Below are 11,394 nucleotides of genomic sequence, written 5' to 3'. Positions count from 1 at the left end.
TAATCATTAGTGACTGACCTGTGGTGCAACGCATAAAGCGATGACGTGGAAGGCTGAGTTTGCCAGTTCAAAACCTTGCCTGGTCCTGCTCCCCAGCCCTTCTCTCTCTGTGTGTCTCTCTCTCCCCTCCTCATAAATAACTAAATAAAATATTTTTAAAAAATCATTAGTATGAAAAAGATCTTAATTACTTTAACTTTCCTTACTCTCTAGAACTCTTGGCCTTTCCCTTCCTAACAATTATCAAATTTCTATATTTATTACTTTTATTTATTTGTTCCAGTTGTTAAGAGATCTTTAAGTACTACAATCTCACACTTTCTCTTTTAAATTGGTTCAGAGTTTACAAATTAATGTAAACTTCACATACTTTCACATAAAGAAGTGCATGAATTGATGTCTTTTAGGCTCAAAACATTGTTTTGCTCCAAACTCTCAAAAAAGAACACAAAGATAAGAAAACTGTGTGTGTGTATGTGTGTGTCAGCTGTACAAGCAAAACAAAAATTGTATTACTTTTTCAAAATAATGACATCAAATCATGGAAACTGAACCAGTTATCCTAAACTCAAATAGGGGTCTCTTATCCTAAAAGGTGATGTGAAACCAATATAATAAGATTAATTTATTTTAAGATACATATTTGTAAAAACATATAGCATTTTGTAAATATTATATTTTATTATACACTATTATTTGGTTGAGATAAAAGCCAAAATAATCACAACAGAAAATTAAATTCCACATCCCTATGCTTTGTAATTAATTACCATTATAACCAGTTTGCCATACATTTCCATACCCCTTCTTTGCCTATCACACACACACACACATATATGTATATAATTTTACCTAAATGGTACCATACATCAATTTGATAATGCATTCTTTTTATTCAATAATGCATTGTGGACACAGTTATATGTTATATATAATATATAGGGGGCTTAGATTTACAGTTGTTTGTATAAAAATATCTCAATAATTAATAAATAATAATACAAGAATAAACTGTTTCACATACTCACAACTATAGACCTACTTTCATCCCACCCTGTATTTTTATGTACATAACAGTAACATATATACTATTAAGTATATTAAAAACTTCCAGAAGACATAACAATGATATAATACTCTAAAATAAGGAGGCATCAAAACTGCAAAGTACTCCCAGGCCTTTCCAAGGCAGGAAATCAATACATTGAGCATCTGGGAAGGTTCTACGCCATGAACTAAGCCAAAAACTTGTCAGCTCAGAAGAATTCATGCCTCAACTATGTGAGGCCTCAAAGAAAGTAAAACAGATGCATGATTACCCTGCCTAACTCTAAACTCCCTTTTATCCATCTGGCCTCTGTATCATGCCTGTTTGACATAATCATCCATCCTCAGCTTTTAATTGTAACTTTCATTGATACAACGTGATCTTTAAATTAGCTTCAGTTTGGTTTCACTCACGGCAGATATTCCTAAGTCCAGCTCAAATGAGTGGGTGGCATACATATTTTGAAGGCCCCACCAGGTATAGCGCTAATAAAAACCAAGCCAATCAACCTAATCATACTAAATATTCAGTAGAAACAAAAGTGGAGACAGAAGACACATACATGCACACTCACTAACAAATGAGAACAAGTTAGAATAAAGGTTCAACAAAAGTCAATAAAAATCAAAAGCTTTTGAAGACTATCACATGTAAAGACTCACCATAAGTAATAGGAAGTACTTTCTAAAAAGGTAAGAAAGGAATTTTAGATCCGGTGCTGTGTTGGGATTTGAAGTTCTGAACCCGTCATCAGTCAACAAACGCATGTAAAACTTATTTTCTGGTTCTGCTATGACCGTTTCAGTGTGAGAAAAGGAACCCCCTGACCACTGGGCCCAGTACTCACCTTCATCTTGGGGTTACTTCAGACGAATTCCTTTAAAATAAATTCCCAAAATGTAAGACCACACTCTCAATCCTCCACCAACTCATAATCTTCGTGACACTGCCTCCTTCCTTGCCCCGATGCAGCCTCCCTGTTTTATCCCATCTTCCCATACTCTTCCAGGGGACCCTACCAAATTATTCCTCCAGAATTCACTAATCCCTCCTCTGTATCTTTGCCCCCTTCTCTGAACTTTCCATCACCTTCTGCTGTGACTATAGCCTGGCTCTTATCTTCAAAAGCTCTCAAGTTATCTCAATGGATAACATCACATTATTTTCTCACACCTCATATACCCTCAATCTAGGAAGTAGGACTAATGTTCTCTTGTCTTTTTTGTGTTTTTTTTTTAAAGTTTTTATTTGTTTAACTTAGAGAGGGGAGAGATAGAGAAGGTGGGGAGCAACAGAAGCATCAACTCCCATCAGCGCCCCAGGTCGATGCTTTATCCACTGCGCCACCACAGGTCAGGCTGTTCTCTTATTCTTCATTGCTACTTTTAGGTCATTATTTCCTCATTCTCTTGGAAAGGAAAAGACTCTGAGGTTTACTTCATTCAATTGTATCAAACTGTCCACCTTTTAAATGCTGTCATCTTCTGAAGTAGGATCACTGTAGATCACACAAAATTTGATTCCTGAATATAATTATCCCCACCACTCCTAAGACACAATTCTTTTGTGTCACTCTTGGATCACTTGGTCCAATACCTCAACCTCTCAGTTCTTCAATCTCATCACCAATGAGCATGATCTTGCCCTGCACTTCTCTGTGTCCAACAATAATTCCAATATATGAATATTCTTTGACCACTAACTCTTCTCCTCTCAGCTTGGCTTTTAAAAATTACTTCTGTTGAATTAATTCTTTGACTTCATCATGGTCTCTAGTCTAATGCTCTCTCTATTTCTTCCCAATTTATCTCTCTTTTTTCTTTATTTCCCTTCTGAGACCGTTTAGAATACATGCTTCATCATTTCAATAAAACTATTGACAATTCTATAAATTTTATTGCCTTTCTGCTTTATTTATCACTCCCCTTGAGGGAAACCCCAACACTGAATGTGTGTGACTACGGGCATTCTTGATGCCTGCCTCTCAGCAGCTGAGTGCAGTCTGAGAAAAATCACACAATAGGCCAAATTAGCTCCTTTGTAAACCCGCAATAACCAACCTCAAATGACATCTTTAGCACTGCCTAGTAATTTCATCACCTGTCTCTGGCTTCCCTTGTTCTCTTATACTCACTTCAGTGATTGTCATAAATTATCCACTCTCTTCAAACCTCTCTCCTCATCTCTCAAGCTTCTCATAAAGACGTTGAAACTTTACAAAGAACATGAATACAGACCATCAGAAAGGATTTACCTCATCTCTTAGATATCAACATCCATCTATATTTTTAATCATGTAGCTTTCTTCTTTCTTGAGAAAATTAAAGACCTGTCTCTTTTCCTTGCTGTATCTAATTTCTCTACCAACTGTGCTTTGGACTCAGTGCTTCCCTGAATGATAAAGAACGTTTCGCTACTTCTCTCTCCTGTGTATTCAATATCTATCCTCAATTGAACTTTCCATTGACTTTTACACAGTCTAAGTTTCTACATTAAAAATGAAAATCCACATCTGTTCTTTACTTCTCTTTAAGTATTACTTCAATCTCTCTTTTCCTTCCTAGTCAGTCTTCTCAAGTTGTCTGAAATTTTTGTCTGTCTCATTTTTTTTTTTACCCCTCAGCCTAATTCAACCTATCCTCTGGCCAAATGAGTTCCCTGAAATGGCTCTCAATAAAGTAACAGGTGTACATATAATGCTTAACCCAACTAACAATTTTATCTTATTTGATCCTTCAACAAAATATGTCACCATTAACTATTCTCTCTTTCATGAAATACTTTTATCTCTTGATAGAAGATGATAAGAAGGAAAGGCTTGGGAATTAAACTACAGAATTTTCATTATCTATTGACCTGGGAGAGAAAGATGATGTTTTGAACAGAGAAAATTAGTTCTATGCCTTGTTGTCTTTTCATTCACTTAAACTTTCATCCTGTTAACATCACCTGCATCCACAGCTTCACTAAAAAACTTATACTTCCAGCCCGTATTTTCCCTCTAAGGTCAGAGTACTATATTCAGCTATCTACACATCTCATTCAGGACATTTCAAAAACATTTCGACAAATGTTCAAAACCAAAAATAAAATATTCCCCAAACCTGCTCATTTTCCATTATTTTTAAATTCAGGGCATGGCATCATCATCCAAGCAATTACTAAAACCATAAACTTACATATTATTATTGACACCACAATTTTCCTCCACACTACATCTCAAATTCTCATCAACTTTTGTTAGTACTATGTCCTAAATATCCTTCACCATTGTCCATGTTCTCCGTCAACTCCACTACCACTCCGGTTCATCAAGAACTCTCCCAGATTAATGCAATGGTCTTCTAACAAGTTGATATCCATTCCCCCTATATCTTTCTAATTTGTTCTCCGTGGTAAAAGTAGCATAACCTTTTCAAATTAAAAAATTGATGCTATGACTCCCCTGCTTGAATGCTTCAACTGTCTCTCAATTACTCCTAAAATTAAGATAAAAATACATAACATTACCTTAGAGCAGGGGTCCCCAAACTTTTTACACAGGAGGCCAGTTCACTGTCCCTCAGACCGTTGGAGGGCCGGACTATAAAAAAACTATGAACAAATCCCTATGCACACTGCACATATCTTATTTTAAAGTAGAAAAACAAAATGGGAACAAATACAATATCTAAAATAAAGAACAAGTAAATTTAAATCAACAAACTGACCAGTATTTCAATGGGAACTATGCTCCTCTCACTGACCACCAATGAAAGAGGTGCCCTTTCCGGAAGTGCGGCGGGGGCCGGATAAATGGCCTCAGGGGGCCGCATGCGGCCCGCGGGCCATAGTTTGGGGACCTCTGCCTTAGAGGCTATGAGTGGCTTAGTTCCTACTTTTTTATCTGCTTACATTTCATATTATGTACTCATTACTTGTTTCTTTCCATCACACTGACCTTCTTGCAGCCCTTCAGGCTGAGCACCACCTTTGAACATACAGTTTCTCCATTTTTAATCTTCATCTGCCCTTTCCTCACTGAGTTAGCCTATGTATCTCTCAAGTCTAACGGCAAGTGTCACTTTCCCAGGGAAGCTTTCCCCGACCTTCTAAGCTGGTTAAGTCCCTCTTTTATTTCTCTGTTTTTCTCTCTTCACAGTTACACTTTAAAAGTTTATTTGTGAAATTATGCGCTTAGTGTCTCTCTCTACCTGTTAGATGAAGAACGGCATAAAGGCAAGGACAGACCCGTTTTTCTGCTCGTTTTATCCCGAACCTCAAACAATGGTTAAGTAAATATCAAGCATTTGGTAAATACTGGTTGAATCAGTGAATTGCCTGAGGAGGATTGAAAGTCTCCTAACTCTGGTGCAGTATTGTTTTACCCCAGATAATTGTTTTATGAACCAATATCCCAGAGCCAGTTCTCAAGTCCATAATTTTATGCCCTGTGATTCTAGCCCTCATCTCCGAACCAGCCATTCCTCTCTTTACGCTTACCCACCTGAGAAACATCACTAGGAGAGAAGATAAGTAAATTAAGAAAGAAAAAGATCGGCCCTGGCCGGTTGGCTCAGTGGTAGAGCGTCAGCCTGGCATGCAGAAGTCCCGGGTTCGATTCCCGGCCAGGGCACACAGGAGAGGCGCCCATCTGCTTCTCCACCCCTCCCCCTCTCCTTCCTCTCTGTCTCTCTCTTCCCCTCCCGCAGCCAAGGCTCCATTGGAGCAGGGATGGCCCAGGCGCTGGGGATGGCTCCTTGGCCTCTGCCCCAGGCGCTGGAGTGGCTCTGGTCACGAAGGAACGACGCCCCGGAGGGGTAGAGCATCGCCCCCTGGTGGGCAGAGCGTCGCCCCCTGGTGGGTGTGCCCGGTGGATCCTGGTCGGGCTTATGCGGGTGTCTGTCTGACTGTCTCTTCCCGTTTCCAGCTTCAGAAAAATACAAAGAAAAAAAAAGAAAGAAAAAGATCAATAGAAGACATGTTCCTTACTATTTTGTTAAAAATATGAAAGTTAATTTTATCGTGCACCTGACTCAATGTCATCTACTCAAACTGCACTCAGGGACATACCAAGGAACACAAGAGGCTATGGGCTTAAACTGGGCTATGGACAAGTTGTTTCTCCATCTTAGTGAACAATTTAATGAAAACCAGGCATGACATTACTTCATCTATTATTCTAGGAATAATAGTAAGCTTGAAACAAGTCACCAATATTTGTTCTTATGATGTGGTGTGGGTCTCTCAGCTTTAATTGTTTGTCTAACATATTTACAAATTCATGTTGCATGAATTTCAACTTGGCCAGTCATGATTTCTACTTTATTATTGATGGGTATGGTCTGCTTTAGTTTACTTAGCACATTATATTGGATGACATTCCAAATGAGTAAATGTGCATTTTCTCTAAGCACACACAATAGGTTATAGTCCCAATAGCTTTTTAGGCACAAATGTTGACTCTGGTCATTTAACCATGACCCTATCTCTATATTTGATTATACAGCCCTGTGCACTTTGGTAGGGCAGTAAGTCTTCTGCAGCCAAAAAGAGGCAAAATGATGAGCTATTGCATACCAGTCTTAGAAGTAGCCATGCCATAGGGAAGATCTTTAATTTAAAAAGGAAACAAGGTAAAGCCTAAGCAATGATGAGTATGAAATGGTGAACTAGCACAACTCCAGCCTGGTGCAAACAGAGGTGGCGTGTAAGAGGGATGCAGGTAGCAGCCTATGCTCTATTACATTTGTGTTGTGATGAATCCTTTTTCATTTTAAATTCCAGCTACCAGTTAATCTTCACATGAAAGAAAAGCCCCCAACCAGTGCAAATTGGTACAGTTTTTCTGGAAAGAAGTTAAGCCGTATGTTAGAGACTTTAAATATTCTTATGCTTTAACTCAGAATTTCCATTTCTGGAATTCATTCTAACAAAACATTTTAAGAGAAATACAGAGGTAAAAGTATAGGAATTCTAGTTAAATAATAATAATAATATCAAGGAAAATAATTGAAACAAATCAAGAATGGTTACAATAATTATGAAAATGCATATGACTAAATAAATATAATGCCAGAGAGTTCTTTTAAAAAACACTGATTTGAAAACTATTTAGCAATGTAGAAAATATTATATAATATTACATTTAAAAATCAAGTGTTAAAATCATAATTATGTCAGTTAAATTAAAAGTACATTATAATATATATATATAAACACATAAGATATCGAAAAGAAAAATCTCCAAAATATCGTGTTTATTTGTGGCAGTGGCATCATGGGGGTATTTATTTTCTTGAATATATTTTCATATATTCTTGAAACTTTCTTCAGTAAGCAGTATTATTGTTAAATAGTATTACTTTTTAAATAAATAGGAACAGTTAACTTTTAAAAAAGTTTCCATGGCCTGACCTGTGGTGGCTCAGTGGATAAAGCGTCGACCTGGAAATGCTGAGGTCGCCGGTTCGAAACCCTGGGCTTGCCTGGTCAAGGCACATATGGGAGTTGATGCTTCCAGCTCCTCCCCCCTTCTCTCTCTCTGTCTCTCTCTTCTCTCTAAAAATGAATAAATAAAATAAAATTAAAAAAGTTTTCATGAACCCAGCCAGTCTCAGAATCAGCTAAGAAACATGCAGTGTGACCAGAGAGAAACCCAGGGCAGCAGCAGTGGTGATATACCACCTGAAAAACAATATGGCCGGAGTCAAGGAAGAGACACAGCTTTGTTCATTCAGCCTTGCCTATTAAACATTAACAAATATCAGATACTGTGCTGGCTGCTGAGGGTACCATAGCAAACAAAACAAATGAGTGCACGTCCATGGAGGTACAATTTTGCTGCTTGATGTAGGATGTTGAGGCAATATGAATAGGAGAGATATAGCAGGTAAACCAGAAAGAAAACCAAATGAGGACAATGTGTCCACTGGCCTTACCTTGGCTATGGTTTCATGAATTCTTATTGAGAAATGGCTGGAAGTTACTATCAGAGACCACTGTTCATATCTGTCGCTATGCCACACGTTAAATGCATACAACTCATGTAGAGTTCATTGTTCAGTGCTAGTTTAGCCAATCTCATTAGTTATCTTGATGAAATTCCTAACAGAAGATCCTTGGATTTTACTGTAGATGGAATTCAAGCACCTGATTTCAATCACCAGCGTAGTTAAGATTCTAGTGCTTAAAATGAATAAACCAGATAAACTGCCCTTCTTTGTTACCGAATGGCAATTTCCCTCTGGGTATGCCAAGTATAGCCACAATTGCATGCTTAATAAAAAGATTTTTAAATCTATTGACAGCTTTATTATTATTTTTTTATTTGCTTGCTATTTAAATACTGATGAAGTTATGTCAGTGTTCCCTAGAGGAAATTGAGTTCAACAACCTTTTGAAAATCTCTAGAAGAGGCTATTTCTAACTGAACTTTGAAAACTGAAATTATATTTATCTTTCTAAATGTAAAGAGTATTAAAATAAAAAAACACATTTGTTCCCTAGAAAAATTAACCATTTCCTAGACTCTCAAAAGTTAGTAATAATAAAAATTACTATAACTTGTTATATCTTTGTTCCTAATCGTTTAAGTACTTACATAACTGGTGAGGGGGGAGAGTTTGCTCACCCCAAATACCCTTTTTTGGCGATATTTATTACTTTCAGCTGGTTATTTTCAAGAAACAAAAGACTCGGGAAAAACCTCTGACCTTCCCTCTAAGTTTCTAAGAGAATTTGGACAGAGGACTTGCCTGGAGGGGAGCTATCATCATAGATAACTAGTTTATTAAGAACTAGTCTGTGGGCCCTGGCCAGTTGGCTCAGCGGTAGAGCGTCGGCCTGGCGTGCGGGGGACCCGGGTTCCATTACCGGCCAGGGCACATAGGAGAAGCACCCATTTGCTTCTCCACCCCCCCCCTTCCTCTCTGTCTCCCTCTTCCCCTCCCGCAGCCAAGGCTCCATTGGAGCAAAGATGGCCCGGGCGCTGGGGATGGCTCCTTGGCCTCTGCCCCAGGCGCTAGAGTAGCTCTGGTCGCGGCAGAGCGACGCCTCGGAGGGGGAGGGGCAGAACGTCGCCCCTGGTGGGCGTGCTGGGTGGATCCTGGTCCGGCGCATGCGGGAGTCTGTCTGTCTCTCCCCGCTTCCAGCTTCAGAAAAATACAAAAAAAAAAGAACTAGTCTGTGACAGACAGGGAGGAATCCAGCAAGGACTTTTAACCAAAGTTCTCTCTGTGTCCCGTTGTTAAAGATGGCCCAGCAAATATTTATTCACCAAAAATATTTGCTTTCCTATCTCCATGTGAGTTGCCTTCCAGCCCTTTGAAGTTCCAAACCAGAGTCTGTCTCTCCCTTTCTCCTTAGCTCAAGATGGCATAGAAGCCTCAACTGCCCTGTGTCCTCTGGTCCCATATTCTTATGGAACCCCATATGTGCATATATAATAAACTTGGTCATTTTTTCATGTTAATCTGTCTCACTTTAATTTATTAGTTCAGCCAGAAGAATTCAGGAAGGTAGGAAAAAAATATTTTTCTTCCGACACACTATCAGGCTAATTGATTAATAAATATACCATAGCTATGGAAAAAACACTGACTATACTCTAGTCCTAACAGGAGAGAGAAATTCATTTGCCATATCAATAAAATTTGTGCAATGGGTGCAAGCCCTGGGCTGTAGTATTTTGGACTGAGAAGAGATTTCAGGGAGTTGAGGGAAATCCTGAGACGTGATTCTGGAACCGACATTCTGAGTTCCTTATGTTCCATAGGCCCCTGTCTCACTGCCATTATTATCTGCGCAAGTTATTATCCCTTTCTTTAGAAGGTAGGACATAAAACATTGAGACTCTGCTCGAGAGCTTCTAGGCTGGATTGCTTTCTAACTCTGCATGTACATTTGATGATTAGAAAATAATTTATTATGCAAATTCTCTCTAGGTGAAATTGAGCGTTCATTACCTGTTTGTGTAATAGAAAGGTTTTCTCTTTTTTTTTTTTTTTTTTTTGTTTGTTTGTTTTTTTCCTCAAACCAGATGAGCCCGCGCTCAAGCTGGCAACCTCGGGGTCTCGAACCTGGGTCCTCGGCATCCCAGTCCGATGCTCTATCCACTGCGCCACCGCCTGGTCAGTTCTCTTTTGTTTTTAATGCAAGTCCTACCAGACTACAATGAAGACATATTAACTTCAATGCATAGTCAGTTAACTTTTAAAAAATTGAAAGTATATTTGTGTAAAGAAGGTATATTCAACATGCTGGGAGGCCATAGGATGGGGTGGTAGTAGAAGTGATTATCACTTAATAGTGATGAGGAAAGAAATTAGGGCTTTTCACAATCACCAGTTGTTCAAGATGATAAAAGCTTGAATAGGTCTTACTCACCTGCCCCTGTTTTGGTAGGGAGGGAGGACAGGTGGTTGAAGACACTGTATTTTGCCTACACCTTTGGACTTCTTCAAAGTTATGGGGATTCTGACCTAATTTTAAAGCTTTTCCTAGGTCAGAAATAAATCACCCTGTTAAACTCAAAATTCTATTATCTTTTATGGGATGAATGCAATAGTTAGGTTCCTTTTTTTCTCTAATAACAACATGAAACAGCAAGCTACAATTTGAGAGAGAAAATTCTCACTGGAAAATCTTAAGAATTAAATGGCTCATTAGTTACAAGATGTAAAATAAACCTTCTGGGAAATATGCACAATAATCTTAGTGTGACTAATTTTAGAGCCATAGATGACATTACCATTTATTAATTCTCTTTGTTTCCAAGGAGAGGAAGACATCAGGAATGGGATTGCAATGGTTAGAAGCTTTAGCCCCATAAAGGAGGATTTTCCTTAAGCTCTCCTGAAACCATTTGGGTTAGAAGGTGTTTGGCTGGTCATACACTAGGAAGTTGGATGGAGTAAGCAGCAGTTTAGGCAGTGAATATGAAGAGAACTAAAAAGAGCTTTTCCCACTAGAACAATATAGTGCCTAAAGTTCCCATCACTAATCATTCCATACATTTTTGTTCAATTACGTATTTCCCACTGCATGTTTTTGTCTTCATTATATCCCGATAATTTTGGATTATAATTAGAGGACCATGAGAAGCTTCAAGTTAGAATTTCACTACTAATGACATAAATGGTAAGACCTGTGTGGTCTTTCTCTTTGTATGGGACTGATAAAAATCATATATTTTGCAGCCTGTCAGGCTGGATAATCCTAAACATATTCTTCATCTGTAAATTAGAACTTAAAAAGCAAAAATCTACATAGAAGGTTGTTCAAAGATTAAACAAAGTAACCTACATAGAGACAGAATTTACCAAATATTATCACATAGTGGAAAAGAATTTTGTTAAACTATCAAT

Source organism: Saccopteryx leptura, chromosome 12 (assembly GCF_036850995.1).
Source record: "Saccopteryx leptura isolate mSacLep1 chromosome 12, mSacLep1_pri_phased_curated, whole genome shotgun sequence".
In the NCBI taxonomy this organism is placed as follows: domain Eukaryota; kingdom Metazoa; phylum Chordata; class Mammalia; order Chiroptera; family Emballonuridae; genus Saccopteryx; species Saccopteryx leptura.
The sequence above is the reverse complement of the archived record's forward strand: the minus strand, read 5'-3'. Positions refer to the sequence as shown.